Raw genomic sequence first — 17,050 nt, forward strand, 5'->3', positions numbered from 1 at the left:
CTGGAAGCGACCGTAACCTTGATCAATACAGAGGTGGTGAAATTTAGAAAAGGAGGCCACTGACACCTTGTACCCCATCAGCTCATCTCTCGCCTGTGTTACCGTATTTGGAGTTGCTCTTTTCCGCAAACAGTAGAAGTTCCGCCGCGCACATGAAATAGACGATGACGCCGCCGTCGCTTGTCCCTCGCAAACGCCCTTGGCTTGTTCGACCTCAAAGTAGCTCCCATGACAACATACGGAATATGCGCAAGATCTTACGGTAGAGAACCTCGAGCAATTAAATAGCGTCAAAACCTCATTCCTCAAAAGAGTACTAGGGCTACGCTTAGTGACCCGAGAATCGCCGCGCGGAACCGATTCAGCAGTGCTGTCCGAAGGTCTACATCGGCGTTTTGAGCTCATGGCAACGGAACGCTGGGGACTGGAAGCAAAAATTCGGAGATCGATGCGGTACCTCTGTTTCGGGTGCGATGAGGAACAACGAGCCGGCTAAGCATACATATCGTCATTCTCTTCGCCCTGCATGCGTGCCACCATAGACTATAGAGTAGACCGGGTTTTCACGAGCACGGTGATGCATCTAGGTATTTTGTTGTTAAGCCACACTTGTGATGAAGTCTCAAACCTTTATCAGAAATGGCGAATAAATTTAAACGTTTTAACTTCTTTTTTATAGTGCGCATAGTATATGTGGTGCAGAAAATTGATGCAAAAGTTGTTCGCGTGCACCTGTTCCAAGCCCACAGTAACAAAGAATAGCATTTTCTTAAATAAAGTTGTTTTTAGTTATTATGAATTCATTGGAACTATCACTTCAAAACGTATCACTTTGCGCATCAGCATACGCATGCATCGCGCTGTGGTACGGTCGAACGAAGCACCCAGCTAAAGCATTGTCTCCCCGACACTTGATTTTAATCAGCAGTCAGCCTTAACCTGTTTAGTTCACCAATTTCATTCTATCAATTCATTTCGATCTGTGCTCTCAGATTGAAAGCTACTTTTGAAGTTGTATCTATTATTTACACTCTCAATATTCGACCGTCATTTTCTCAATCGTGCGTCTTGTCGTATAGTTGGTGAGCGCAGGGGACGCCTGTCGTCTCCCGTAGTTAGAAGACTCCGTTTCGAGATATTTGAATATCGCCAGTGTACAGCTACTCCCCATTAGTGCTTGTAAGCTCCAATTGTGATTAGATATCATTTTGTCCTTGTTGAGACTGTTCAATAAGCTCTTTCAGTTGTATAAAATGTATCGTTTGTATTTGCCCAAGCTTTAGTCGAAACGAGTAAATTAAGGTGACATGCGAGTACGATATTTTAACGACGAAAAACATTTCGCATAGAACAAAAACAAGTTTCAACATGGTGGAAAATTAACAAACACACACAAAGTTTCAAATTATCTAATTGAAAACGCGCTTATAATCGATTTCACAAATAGAAATCAGAAGGAAAAGATTAGACACGAAGTCAACACGATCTTTATGTTATGCTTTTATGCCAGTTTTATGCTTTTTCTTTATCTGTGGACGCCTACTGGGAAGAAGAAGCCGGTTACCACCGAATTAACATCTTCGACAGTTCTCTATATCTCTTTAATTACGAAAATTGTACACAATGAATGTAAAAAGTTCTCCATTATACAAGTCGTCCTTATAGACCCCGCGGAACCGATTTATTCGCGTTTCAAGAAGGCTGTTTAATTATCCCTTTGGAAGTTACCAAAAGAGGTTACGTATTATTTGAAGGGCATATCCGAAATAATTGAGGTTGAAAGATGAATGTTAACGGTATAATCGTATGAGGAACCTGAGACTGATACTGATCGCCTGCCTCAGCAAACTACAGATTTTTAGAATTTTACAAACTAATCAAATATAATTTACTTATTTAGAAGGGCAATTGAGTATTTTTGGCCACATCTATGTACTGTAGGTATGAAATATTTTAAGGATAGGGATTAACGGTGCACTACCAAATATGGGTAAAAACAAATTTTTCCATCTAAGAAAACTCTGTCTTTGCTGCAGTCATTCTTACGTACACAGAAGGCACAGATACAGTTTGTAACAGGACAGTCTATTGATAAAACCCTGGTAACTCTTCGAAGACTTGACCCAGCGCGGTAGATGATAACTGACCGGAGCGGCTTGTGTTTTTTAGAGCAATGGTACTCAGTCTTCGAAAGGGTCCTAATTCCTGTTGAGAGAGGCCTACGCATGACACCATAATTAAAAATAACGATCAACGATAAGGTAACGACTGAGGACCTGAGTAAAGTGTAAATCTAGGCATACAAGCTGAAAAACTAGGAAATTTATATATTGACAATACGATTATTTCGCAATAAACACCGTCAGTAAAACATGTTTTGCAGCACCTACATTTTAATATAAGCTAAACCTCAGATCATTTTGCGTTCTAGTTAAGAGAAGCTAAGTAGCTACAGATAAATCGGCACGATATTTTTATTATTATCGGTAATCGTGGCTCTAAGTGAGGAGCAAAATTTGACACAACAAAAAGGTGTATTTTGTTACCGTTAACAGTAATTCTTCCAAACGCTAATGTTACAGTGAACACACGAACATCTTTACAATAGATGATAGCTTTATCTTAACGCTGAGTAACCATTCTATCGCAGGAGCTGGCCATGACGGCATAAATGGGGAAGGCGTAAAACAAACAGGGCTGCCATTAATTGGAGATTGAGCATGAATAAGCCTCGTCACAAACAATTTAAGATGACTATTTCGTAAGTCACTTTTGTCAAATTTTGTCACAGTCTACCTATAGCGTTCGTTCGAAAAGCTCTCACACTCGGACTCGAAAGCCGTCAGCTGCCATTTAACTTCAAAGATTGGTGGTGCTGCCGCTGATCCCGTTTGAGTGTGTTTATGTGTGCGTGACCGAGCAGCGGGCCCTTTTAAACCTAATACGTAAAGGGCCTGCCAGCAGTGGATGGAGTGGCATGCAAAACTGACCGTCTCAGCATGGCAGCAATAGAAATAAACGGCTACCACAATGAACCAGAGCTTAAATCAATGCTACAGAACTAGAACTCTGTTAGAGCTTATCTTAAAATTGGTAGGTAATTTTTTCAAAGTAAAATTGTTGTTTATTGTTTCTAGATGTTGTCTGCTGCAAGCCAGCTAACGATCGTATATATTTACGTCCTGCTTAAATTAGCTGGCTATAATATATCTCAATGTAATAACATCGAACTCTGCATTCAGGCCGTATCTATTGTATTTAACCAGAATCAGCGTTTAGTCTATCTGAGGACCCTGGAATTAATCAACTTCAGCCTTTTCGACTCTAACATTCGAGGTGGTTATTGATCAGCTCTTCAGATCGGTGCACTTTGTTTCAGAAACCCGCCAGCCAGTAAATTCCAAGCGGCTGGCCGTTAAAGCCGCGTATCGGCACCATTTCTATGAGACGTAAGCCATCATATCATGTTGGGAACTATATCGAAGCCAAATAGCTCTGCGTTAGTGAAGCAAACGCGGTCACGGTGTTAATTAACCTGAAAAATACGATTATTTCTGTCGGACATTTTCGTATTAGTTTGACCCGAATGCTCACCCTAATAAAATTTCAGTTGATTGTTAATCGATTCGATGACCCGGACCTAGGAGCTCGAAAAAAAATAAATTTATTAAAATTATCACAAAAAAAATCAGGCATCAAGAGTTCCGTTATTACGAGCTTATTGCTATAATTTAATCACTACGGGTACACATTCGCAGGCGAAACGGTACGCCAGCTAACGTACAACCAATAAAAGTAAGCCCTTCCGTTAGCATTAAATGCTCTAGGTCAATTTAGCTCAAGTGGATATTAACGCAGAGCAAGTAAAATTAGGTGTGGTAGTTTATAGAGAGTGACTAGGAGATTTTCTCGTAGAATTCTCTCTATAAAACTTTCAACTCATTCCGCAAACTTTGTACTTCTAGGGAGAAACGTATCCTTGCTCCTCGTTAAACAGCGTAATGTGGCTATACTTCTCATTACAGCTCAACTAATCTTAACTACTAAACGTTATAGACGACTGCGGTTCGTGCATTTAATTGTAAAATGTCCTGATCGTGTCGGTTTGTCAGACATTTGGTGTTAGATTTAATACGCTCTCTTGGTCCTTACACACGACGCGGTTGTTGTCACAGTTCGCCAAAGGTCGCTTGGCTAAGGTAAGCAGACGACTGATTGATAACAGATTGATGGAAGAGCCCGTCAGACTGTCGGATCGACGTTTTTTGAATAGACAAATATTCTGTCCGGATGCAAACTGATTACGTTTTTTGCGTGAAAAGGTGTTTAGCGGAAAGGAACACCAGAGCCTGACACGTGAAGAATAGTCATGCTTGGTTAATTCGCGAGAATAGTTTACTCGTAAGAGCTCCGTGCACTAGTAGCCTTTGTAAATAATGTGTTTTGCTTAATTAGTGTCTAAATGTATGGAAATTCGAAAAATAGACAAGTGATTTTTACTACATCGACAGAACGTATTGAGCGCACGGAACAACAGTTCAAAGGAAATGTTTACCCGCTTCTCAAAAGCCGCTCGGTATTTTCCAGTGGTCATAGCAGTAAGGTCGTCCGAACAGGAAAAAAGAATCATACATTTTTCATATTGATAGATTATTAAAAAAAAATAGTTTATAAATTAAATATAGATAGTTATAAGCACGCGAAACGTATCGCAGAAACCTACTTTCAATAAACTCCAACCTCCCTTTGTTACTGAACGTAAAACCCCCGAAAATTCGTCATTAAACGGATCTGATAGCAAAAGTCAGCTGCTCCTTTCCCTACACAGAGGATATTAAACTAATGAAGCCCTTGTACTTTAGTTTTAGGAAACCCTTATGTGTCTATATAAGGGTTGAGGTTCGAAGCAGACATGCTAAAAACCTAGCTGCATGCTTGTTACCAATTTTAATTCCGTTAACCAGTTTGATCGATGTGATGGTCACGCATCTGTGAACGCTGGAACGCGGTATTCTCATAGCGTCACCATCAACTAACATAAGGTACGATACTAGGACACGTTACAATAAACATAGAAGCATTCTGGCAATTATAAAAGGTTTAGTAAGTTATTTATGTACGCCTAGCTCTGAAACGACACGGAATCCTTGAAAACAAATAAGTGAGACAAAGTCCAGTTTTTATTCGGGGGCCGCTGGGCTCTCCAACTGTGTTAAAACTCGTTCTTCTAAAGATTTGTAGGTTTTCAACGTTTGCTTCCTATATGGTCTTTGATATTACACAAGTCATTTCAGGGTGTCCATTTAACTAAAACGCAGCGTTTCGATCGAATTCTGGTAGGAAATTACTGCGATTTGCCATCACTCTCTGCATTTTTTCCCATATATCATCTAATTTATTTAACCTCTCACGCTGCAGGTTTTCAGGTTTCGCATTGAACAACTCATCCAACCACTTTTTAAGACCCTATCCACTGTCCACTATACAGTAAAAAATCAAATTCGTTAGTGATCAAGGAGAATGATAATCCATCGGACTGAAGTTTGGAGAGTATACTTGTATACTTAGATATATATATATATATAATATATATATATATATATATATATCTGAGTATACCTGTACCTGGAGAGGAGTCTTTTTTTAAATAGAGATCCGGCTTAACTCTAGGGTTAGGCGTATCTTTCGGAGTTACCCATTACTTTTTCTGCTTCATGTAGACGTAGAGGCGCCATTTCTCGTTACCGATAATAATTTTATATAACCTACCATGGCGACTGCGTGTGCTGGGCGAGACCCTGGAAGTCTTTGTGTACTTCGCCCAGTCTGTGGCGCACCCAGAGTCTTAATTTCTAATACGATTACATACATTTAAGATGCCTGACAACGGTCGAATATACGCTGTCTAGCTTCTTAGCTAATTGTTGAGTTGTTTGCATTTACGGGTTTTTATTGATCTTGGATGCTTTATGGGTGCAAAATTCTGACTTTGAACTTTGCAAACTCCTTATAGCTGTCCGGTCCCTTTTGATTCCGGAAAAAGCAAAGGAGGATGAATGTTAAAGATGTACCTACCTTTTATCTGAAACCTTTATTTTCTCGACGTGAAATTCCATCGTTCGATATGAAAAGCTTAGCCGATAGCTAATGTATAGTTAGTCTTCGACCTAAGGTCTAGTGTTTTCGAGTTGTCAGTGGGAACGACGATGCCACCCGCCAGATTGCTGATTAGAATGGGGCAGTTGGAGCACCGATCGCTCAAAAACATCGTTGTGACCGTTAGTTTCGGTAGTGGCGTCAGGTAGTAACCTAGTTGATCGCCGGAATAAGCAATAGACATAAGCGGAGCGTTTCAGGCCGCCAAGATTCAATGGCTACGGAATTAAACTTCCGCCGACTTTTAGACTCCGGTGATCGGACGCACCTAAGTAAAGTCGGCGTGGCTTGCGTAATCAGTAGCATAGTGGGCACAGAATCAACACGTCGATAAAGGCCGAAAATCGACGCCTAGCAAATTCCGTGAATCGAGTCTACCTTTCACCGATTCGTAGTAGACGCAGCGGTTGATAAAAGTTGATTATCGGCTAACCCATTGAGTGCTGCCTAAACACTACCAAAAACAGAGGTTTTTATTTGGCTGTTTGTTTTGTTATTAATAAATATAGATGTTTGTAGTATACAGAATGGTGTTACAAGCGTTATTCCAGTGGCGCAAGGCTTTTGTCTTCTTCTTGACAGGGTATATTTACAAACGCCATATCAAATAAGGATAGATTTCGTTCCCGAAATACTACCAAGGCATAAAACTGTTTATTTTAATTCAAAAATACTTACGCATACTATAAAAAGTCAAATTGACCTTATTAGGGACACATCACAAAGCGTAGATGTACGTAGATATAGGTGGAGACATTGCTTGTTATTAGCCATTACAATTCTGTGAGGGAATTCGTCATTAACACCGGGAAGTCACGGTGGTGGGCGATATGTTGACAAACAATGAGAAGCACTAATTTCTTCCTTCTAATCTCAGTGTATAGAATCTCCAGACTTCTGATTTCCAAGTATATAAATCTAAGATTCTTCAAAGTCATATGACTGCAATGTCAAGAATCGTTGCGTTTAATTTACTTAAGATTCAGTGCTCATCCTTCTAAGATAAAGTTCGCAAGTTATTCGACCAGTTATGGGGATGCTACATCGGCAGGTTTCTTCGCAACAGCGAACGGCCAATTTAGATAGGTTAGGTTAGGTAACGAAACCTATATACAACAAAAAGACAATAAACCTTTACAGAAGAGAGACAACTTTTGAATGCTATAAGTATATGAATGAATAAATAGAAAAAATGGTATAAGGAAATGAGTAAACAGGGGAAAGGAAACATTAAAAAACTATCTTTGTGTTACAACTTTATGTAGCGAAATCGCCATTTAGTCGAAAGCAACTTAGACAATAACAAGAAACAATTTAAAACGGATACTTTTTTGTTGCGAATTATAATAAATTCTGGATTAATAAGTTAAAGTCCTTTGTTTCATTGCAGTCGCTTTACCCAGTTTTTCTTCTGCCCTAAATGGCCCTATCCTTAAAATGGCAGTTATATTCTATAATTATGTTCACCGTCCGTAAACTGAGAAGTCTCCTGCTGAGCAACTTACATCTTGAGAAAACCATTGGCAAGCGGGGGATGGGGGCCTCAGGAATCACTGGTTCTTTTTTTGACGAAATTGTAGACTCTGTTTCCTACCAGGAGACAAGCTCAAGCTCTATGCTGACCAGATTGGCAGAAAAAGGTTCGTCAGATATTTTCTAAAACAATTGTTCGCTTTATTTCACGTATTTAATAATGTAATCGTATTATTAAAGGAGCATTTCAGCATACAGCTGATCTCCAGGCGTAGTGATGTCGAATAGTTTCCTTAGATCAGGTGACATAACTCCGCTCGATATCTTTTATGGGAGTTCCTAGAAAGCAGAGGGTACTAGGAGAATCCATCAATGGTAAACAAACTGAGGAAAGATACTTGCCGCCATTTTAGAGAGACTCAGCAGATATATGTGAGTAAATGATCAATAACTGAACCAAGCAAATAAGTGCGATGAAAAAAGCTCAGGGAACCCATTGTATTTCTGGTGTATTGTAAAATATAAAAAAAGTTTGTAATAAAGAACGATTTTGTAAACTTGTTTTTTGAAAACTTGTTGTAAAGCGTTACTTTGAAGTTGCTTTCGACCAAATGGCCGTCTTCCTGTATATATATATATATATATATATATATATATATATATATTTATATATATAAAAAAAACAGGTATTGCCAAGACGACACTGACATATATATATGTATATATGTCAGTGTCGTCTTGCTAATACCTGCCTTAATGCTACTGACATACTGACGAGTTTTTGTGGTCAGAGGTGTTTAATGTACAGCAACAGATGTACCACAGACAAGTTATGCCTCTTATAAATCTCTTCTTATCTCTTTTAATAGTTTCAAGGATTTTTACTACAATACGTGCCCTGTCTGCAAATTAGGTGTACTTAAATGCTGCCTGATTAATTAAAGGACATTAACTACAAATTGTCCTTGACGGTTAACTACACTATACCTAGATGATAATTGAAATTTGCTTTATTGCGATAACGGTGCAAGATGTAAAAGAATTATGATAATTATAAAAAAGGCTTCCAGATCCTTTCAGGTTGTTACCCAAACCATTGTAGGACGCCCTGAAGGTTCACGTGCTTCTGGCATTCTTATTTGGGTATTTCTAAAGAAAGTCACCACATTTAGGTCACAACTAGCGTTTTTAGCTGGTTCTTGAGGACCACTTTATAATAGGTTCGGCGGACATAGAATTGATTGAGATAATAGTAATGTAATTGTGACAGATCATGCAGAAAATCCTCATGTTCGCCTGTGGTAATCCAGATGAAACTCATGGGTTAGAGGATATTGGATCCTATTGCCCTATGATTTGCAGTACGACTGAACAAAGTAAAACAAAAATAAAGACTTTTTTCGAACGCAGCCTTACTCCTGACGGTATTTGGCCATTTACCTATTGTGACCTAGCTGGCGACAGCCCCAGACTTCGACTCATACTATGCCGCAGTTTTTAGGATGAAATGTACTTTATTTCCGTTACTGATTCGTCAAACTAATAAATAAAAAAATTTAAAAAAAAATAAGTGTTGGATCTGCAGTTATTCTAGAAAGAAGCATTTTTCCCCGTGGTAGATTAGTGGGTAACGCGTTTCCGTTAAGTTAAGAACCCGAATTTGAATCCGGACGTCGACACGCTTCCAGATATCAAATAAACACTTGATAGACACACTCTTTGATGAAATGTCTAATGGTAGTTCCGAATGTGAAACTCAAAACATTTAGTTCTTAAGGTAAACAATGGGTATTTTTAGATTAATTTAAATAACAGGCTCAATTTAATTAATGTCCGTGGAGAAAACAGGAAAAGTCCTGCATATCAGTCCTAGGATCAAAAAAGTGATTACTAAGGGCGTAATTTAAAAACTGTATGCAGGTCTAAAATAATATCGTCTCTGTGATAGTATTAATGAAGAAGGATTATCGCAACCTTGAAGGCGCTACATCAATATCAGCGTCCAAATTTGCAGTATGTTATTTAGCCAGCACGATACAGTCCAACTAACTTTGGAACGTCCTCCCATATCGACAATGTAAATAATTCGTGTCTTGGGCATTGTTGTTGTTGTCGGCTATCTTTTGCAATTTCTACGCGCATATTATTGGGGTCCTCCGGGCTTTAGGTTCTATCTGGTACAAAGTTAGCCGTTAAGTGAAGTTGTTCTATGCCACGCTGTATAGTACCTTAATTTGTTTTTCTATGTCCGAACATATGGCGTCCATGTCCTACGAACCCACACAAAACGCAAAGTTTTACGTGGGATTATCGTGAAGTTAAAAAAACTAACGATCAGGTTGTAATCCACCGAAAAAAAGGCCTCATATAGCAAAGTGGCAAAATAATAAGTGTCACTGGATTTCCTTGCTATGGAAACCTATAATGGCAATTTCGTACGGAAGTCTACCAAAATGAACGATTTCTTCTAATAATAATGATGATAATTTAACCCATTTACCACGACCTGCATGCACATAGTACACCCGTATATCCCTATGCATACTCATGTACACAACAGCTTTCCCTAGCCCAGAATCAAGAAAAGTTCGTATTAGTCGTGTGCATATACACACATACATACATACATACATACATATATACTTGGCCGAAATTGACGGTCGAGGCTATTACCAATTTTCACGTGGCTTCTGAAGCATCTGAAGAAGATTTCCATAAGGGAAACGAGAAGTTCCTTAATACGGTTTAGGTTTAAGAAGTTTAAAATAATCTTAATCCAAACGGCTTCTAGCCATTTTTATTACGCTTAGTTTTTTTCGTTTTGCAAAAGAGGAAATATTCTCTGCCGGTTAATTCGTCTTCGTCTTTTTTGTTGCTGTCCTTCATGTTGTACCTTTTGGCTCTTTTAATTGTTTTGAACCCTTGCATTTTTGAGGTCCTGGGCCTGTTGTCGCTCCGAAACTAAATTCTGTCGGAATCTGTCGTGTGTAGCGTAGTTCGGCGATACTTTAACGAGTTTACGTCCAATATTGTTGTACGCTTGATTACTATAGAAAAAGTTCTTTGTAAGTTATGGCAGAAATACTTCGAAGTTGACCCACTAGTAGTTTAAAGATCGAATCGAAGCCGTACTTATGATCGATTGTGGTTATATTGAATAAGTACAGCGGCATTATTATCGATGTCCCTATGTGGTAAAAATTGCCTATTGTCAATCGGATTATTCCAAAAAGCAGCAGGAACACAATAGGGACATTTTATTGGGAAAACGATGTGTTCAAGCGTTTTGATCGAGAGAAATAGATAATTTCCCTTATTAGATCCTCTTTAAAGTAGGTGAGATAATCATAATAATAAATTAAGATATAATCCGATTTTACTGAACAAAACTGGGCTCTAGCTGTACGAACAAATATTTTTTTATTACTATTATTATTGTTTGAATATTATTTACTGAAGAACAAAATCTATGTCTACGCTTTTTAGGAGCAAACGTAACGTAAAAATGATTCTATGTTCCACGCCGTAGAATAGACCCCACATAATACCATATTGCGAAATACATTTTCGAAATTACTTTGAAATGATTAAACAATCGCGAAAACCGCTATTGATCGTTGTATTATGGCTACAGCAGCCAGGAATCGTTGGTCAACTCACATGGTAAGACATATTACATTCTGACATGTACATGATTATAATATTTAGTTGATTTGTGTGAAATTGAGAAGTAGGTTTTTTTTTTTCTAGAGTCAAAAGTATCAACTAATGAGCTTCAATAAAAAACTTTTAGGTATACTAGCGAAGGTTTTGGCCGATAACTTCAACGCACTCAGCGGTTAGCTACGGTGGTCCCACTAAAACCTCTTCCTTGTCACCGTTGCCTTTGCAACGATAGCAGTCACACTACGCTCGTTTTGTAGTCAAGCAAAGTCGTTATCTTCCTAATGCTATTAGTACTAGCGCATTGATTCGCTGGGCTGCCGCTTCCACACAGACCCAATCGGTCGTCGGTTTGTTTTAACTAGAGAAAAACTATTGGATAATCATAACGAATGTTTATGGGTATCCATCGCGCACTAACAGATCTCAATACCACTCCAATACATATCTATCGATGAATAACGTGCACTCCTAAAGCAAATGCCACATTGTGATCTCTATATATATTGGCTTATATGTGCTTGCATATACGTGCAAACATGTCAGTTTGCCAAACTTAACACTATAGAAGAATTAGTTAATAACAACTATTCGTTAAAAGAGACTCGTCGGATATCTACGGCATTCGTTGGACCATTTTTGGCCTTGTTTAGATATTGAGTTACATCTTCTTTTGCTTTCGCTGACGTCAAGACGATGGACAAGCTCGCCCGTCCCAGTCATATAGGGATCGAAAAATTGGATGTGCTACTATTATTTTCTCTAGGTAGATAGCGTCAGGCCTCCTAGCATCTCTATATTATCCCAAACGCTTACAAGCCTATCTTATCCGACTTCAGCCGTTTACTTCATTATTATGTATTTACCCATATAGCGGTGTATAACTGCAAAGGCTGCAGACCGCGCTCATCATCATCAGCCACTGGAACAATATCTTACTTCGAAAAACAGTAAGCATAATTGGGCGTATCTGTGTGTGTGCGTGTGTGTGTGTGTATGCATAACGGCGTAGATCTGGCTTAGTTAGTGGCTCTTCCTGAGACACGTGTTAAAAACCAAACAGTTTCTATTTCTTCTTGAGGAAAATTGACTAACTTAATAATTTTTTTTCTTAAACAAATCTGATCGATAAATGGCAAGAAAGTAATAGTGTCCTTAACATAATGCTAATGACTTAAAAAGCAAACGAAAGTACTATAGTCAGTCGGTTGAATTACATCCATCGACAAACAAATGGCTCTTTGCTTGAATCATGCGCTTGTACGGCCCACATTTGTGGTTCATAAAAATCCCATTACACACCTGGCCTAAAAACACGGCTGACACAAATAATTATATGGAGTGCACTACTGAAGGAATTGGTTTTTAATTCAGCGAAAGCTTTGACGTCCCAAAAGAAGAACAGGATCGTCTATATTCAATTTAACTTCGTTAAAAAACTTTCTACAGTCATACAGATATCCGAGCAGAATCAAAGTAACCCGCCAAAAGTAACCGACCTAAGTAATATAGTATAATAGATAAAAATTGCGATCACTCGTTGTCTATTCTTGACCGTCCTTTGTACGCGACATCTAGTCTATTCCGTGGCCAAGATAGCTGTTTACTAGTGCGTACGTTATATATAATTATACGTATATATAATTATTATATAAAATGATAAATCATATAATTAGTGCCAGTGAAAACAACCCATGACAACTAACACGACGATGCCATGAAGCGAACACAGAACTATAAGTGACCATTGTATAAGATAAGAGCACTCACTTATTATTATACAGGAGAAAAATGGTTGTATCCGCGAAACACCGCAACGCGTTATTACACAACGAATAGTTTGTATATGTCCACAACGAACCTTCTTAACACTACTCAAGTCAACTTGCAATACTAGGGAACTACTTACTATCGACCATTCTTTCTCAACTATAATCGAACACTTATTGGCGATACTTAACGCACACTCGTTACATTCGTCCCCAAGAACGATCTCTGAAACGGTAATCCATCTAACGTATATATACAATAGTTAATAATGTTTCAACTGTGATGACGCATAGACTCCTGTAGAACAATCACATCTGCACCTAGTTCATAAAATAGTCATTGGTTATTAAAAACATCTTCTGCTAGCCGTATAAACGCCTGCACAGATACAGCAGAAGTTTGCGTTGGTCAAAACCTATTTCTGTACGATGGCCGCAACAAACGCGTGTTATGTACCACATCCGTCTCCCTTTTCTGGTCAGAGATAGTTTTGCATCCAGACGGGCAGCTGAGGCTAGAACAAGCGTTGACGGTAAAACCCCTCTGCTCGTTTACGGGCAGATAAACAAACACACACACACACGGTACGATATGATTACCACAACAAGTTACACCATCAGCAATGATTGCAGACTTTCTTTGGCTTCTGTGTCTTTCAGCGCTGGGGCCGTCGCAGCCCTTGCACTTCGGTATTGGTCACAGGCACGATAGCAGGGGATCGGCGATAGCAACAGGAGCCATGGGTAACCAACAATGCTACTATAAAATAAATAGTCGATACAAATATGCAGTGATGAATGATATTCCGTTCGCACAGGCTGACGCCGTGTTGTCATTAACAACTAGTGCCGCTGCTTCATGCTGCTGGTGATAATGATGATGATCCCTAGGAAAACTAAGCGCAAGAAGGTAGAGGAAAGAACAGGCAGTAGCGGCAGGCAGGAAAAAGAAGAATACTGCTGACGGTTATGGCAGTATTTTAACGGATCCGCCTCGAACGTTTCGGGGCTATCGAATTGGTCGCTCGAGAATTGCACTGTCAATAGACATAACGTTTTGCCTGATACTACATATGGATATTTCTGCTAGTGCGATTTTTCCTGCTGGACGCTAAGAAAGCAAGCCTGCTTATATCGAACCGGTCGACAGGCTTTCGGGCAGGTTTCGCTGGGTCGTCTGAAAGACAACTTGGCGAGAGGCAGGTAAGACAGGGTAAAAGATATTTCTGGGTGTCTATGGAGGCTCAATGGTGATGGGGATGACCAGTAGCCTTAGCAGCAATAATAGTAGCGATGGTAGCGACCCTAACGACGGCGCTGCTTGCGCCAATGGGCAGCGGGCAGACGGTGATTGGCTTTGCTGCTAGCACAGATTCATCCTGCTCTGCGCCGTCCTGTGCTATACCGTTCGATTTTCTATGCTCCCCGCGCTGGGTCGCGATGTGCGCCGTGCGTTCCGCACATAACAGCAATAGCACTAACTATTGCTTACTCTATACCAGATATTGAGGAGGTGCTGGGCAAAGTGGTGGATACTAGAGAAGGTCGAGCAGTTCAAAAGACAGCGCAATCAAATACGAATCCTCAAATCGCTGTAGGGATCGCCATAAGTCTCATATGCTTAAGAAGCGCAGTGCGCTCATAACAGTACAAATGGCGGCACTCAGGCTAATCGCAATCGAATCAGCGCTATAGAAACATAGTTCTGGGCAACTCTTTGCGAAATATAGATACAACAGACGATAGGTCGTCTAAATAGTAACCGCTGTAGCAAAACCAGCGGCTGGTTTGCTTGCTTGATGACGCGCAGGAGTGGTAAACTGCGTTCATCCACAACGCCAGCGCAGGCATTCTTCATAGGGCCATTAGAATCGTCCACTCACTCACTACTAATTAATCAGTTCCTTTACGCTTACTCCTTTTGCCTGTGCTATTCTGTGGATAGCCGTTCAGCCAACGCTCACGTTCGGCGCCGTCGTTCGCGTGTCCGTCTGTATGTCTGTTGGTTCGGTGATTGGCGATGCCAGTAGCAGTCGCAGTGGCGATAGAAGCTTAGTGACAATGCGAGACTCATTGTTGAGGCGGCGACGAACCGTCGCTCTTGTGAGGGGGACAACTAAATAGAAGGGAGGCTCTATATGGCGGTGGCCTCCGGGAAGAGGGAATATGATGCTACAATACGGCACAATAAAGTGGAACATCCACTTATAGCGCTTGGACAACTCACCCTTTGCCTGTGTTGGCTTTACTAACATATGTCACGATATGATTAAAACACATTTCTTATCATAACTGAGATAAAGCTGTTTCCTTTGAAATTGTAACTTCTCATAGGACCAACAGCTCGGTTCTCTTTTAGCTTCCGGTGGCGCATAATTCGCATCAAAGGGTACGGAATTGTCTAAACAGGAAAAAGTCAAGTAAAGTGAACAGATCTATATTTAAACAACTAAGGTATATTCCACAAAAAAAAATCTAATATTTTAAGACGTTTGGCGGCGACGCACTGGCGAACACCAGTGAACGAGCGCGAAACACTATCGGATTTACTTTTTTTACCTTTATACTTTCAGCCATTGTTGGATATAACAATCTTTAGCCAGCACCAAAGTAGTATCTGTATTGCCCAGTAAGTTCCTCATACATAGTTGAAGTAGAATAAATAATTATCTTAAACACAGATATTGACGTGTATGTTGCAATGAGATCGTGGATCTTGCTTATAACCTTACCTGGGCAATAACAATTACCACGACCCCTACGTTCGTATCTGTGGGGAGCCGTATGGCTGAGTGCGTGTATGTGTAGATATTCATATCCACAAAAATCCACATATGTATGTCTCATATTTAACTATATCACGGAGAAAGGGTGATCACAATGACCTGATCAGCTGGATAAAACAGTATACTCTTAGTGAATCCGGATCCACCAAACCCTTTGACTTATGTCTAAGTTCCTGACTTAGCGTGACGTGTTCTGCCAAACTAATGGCACAACTCACAATTTCGACGACATGAATATGGCAAGCATAGAATCTTTATTAATAGTTGCAAGCGGCTAAAATGCCTGGGAAGTGGACGACTATCGCGTGAGGTCTATTGATCCATGTATTTTTTTTGGTAAATGCTTATGGAGTAAATAATTCCGGGTGCAGTTCCACAGAGTTCAGGAATGTTGCCTATTCACTAGAGGAAGCCAATCGCGTTGCACCTCAATGGCGAAGTGAACCATAGCGACTCAAGCTTGTATCCATCGGTACAAATTCCATTCCAGTCCGCACAATTCGGCCATGATCTGTTTACATAACGTGGGACGACTGAATTTACCCTGGGACAAAGAAGCATTTCGCTTGCTATATCGATGAGAAGGCTCATAGATATTGTAGTGGGCTACCCATGCGTTCACTGGACGTTACATGGCGTGTAGCGGATCACAGAGTTAACATGGTTATTTAACATTTCACTGTAAATAAGATCTCACTGCATGCAACCGTCTATAGCAACAAACACGTTCCGGATATTTGTATTGTAATGCTAAAAGTGAATAGGGCACCCTTATCTTAGCAGAGTATGAATTGCTGAGTGAATGTCTAACCTGTTAGATTTACGTGTTCTAAATGACTCTCTTCTATGGAGCGAACACAGATAAAAGGACATATCTGCCGTAGTGGATACGTCAGGTCTCATATGTTCAAAATCACGCATAGATACCCTTTTTGTCATAATGGAAGCCACCCAGTGCCTGAAGCCATTCTTAGCATCAAAATCAGATTTAAAAACTCACCTCCACCCAACTCAACTCCACTCAGGCCTTCGACGTAGGCTAATCTAAATGACACAGTGGTTTATTCGGGATTTCAGATTGTAAGACCTGGTACAAGGAGGCACCAAAAAATGCTTACAGAGTGGAGCATTCCTTCCTGTAGTAGTAACTTCCATCCGTGATACCCTTCATAACACTTTTGGCGCCCACAGCCAAAAGAATGC

General features: G+C 39.9%; 1 protein-coding gene across 2 annotated transcripts in view; it reads right to left on the bottom strand.

Moving 5' to 3' along the window:
* Positions 1-17,050, bottom strand: part of MAPk-Ak2 (MAP kinase-activated protein kinase 2) — a 36,918-nt gene that overhangs the window by 18,042 nt on the left and 1,826 nt on the right. Inside the window, exon 1 of one of the 2 annotated variants that reach the window (XM_022805797.2) lies at positions 13,063-15,073. The exons of the other annotated variant lie outside the window; for it this stretch is intronic. The gene's annotated coding sequence lies outside the window, so the exon portion shown is untranslated. Of the gene's footprint in view, positions 1-13,062; positions 15,074-17,050 lie in introns of those variants that run through there. 2 annotated transcript variants of the gene reach the window in all.

Source organism: Varroa destructor, unplaced genomic scaffold (genome assembly GCF_002443255.2).
Source record: "Varroa destructor unplaced genomic scaffold, Vdes_3.0 BEIS01000001.1, whole genome shotgun sequence".
In the NCBI taxonomy this organism is placed as follows: domain Eukaryota; kingdom Metazoa; phylum Arthropoda; class Arachnida; order Mesostigmata; family Varroidae; genus Varroa; species Varroa destructor.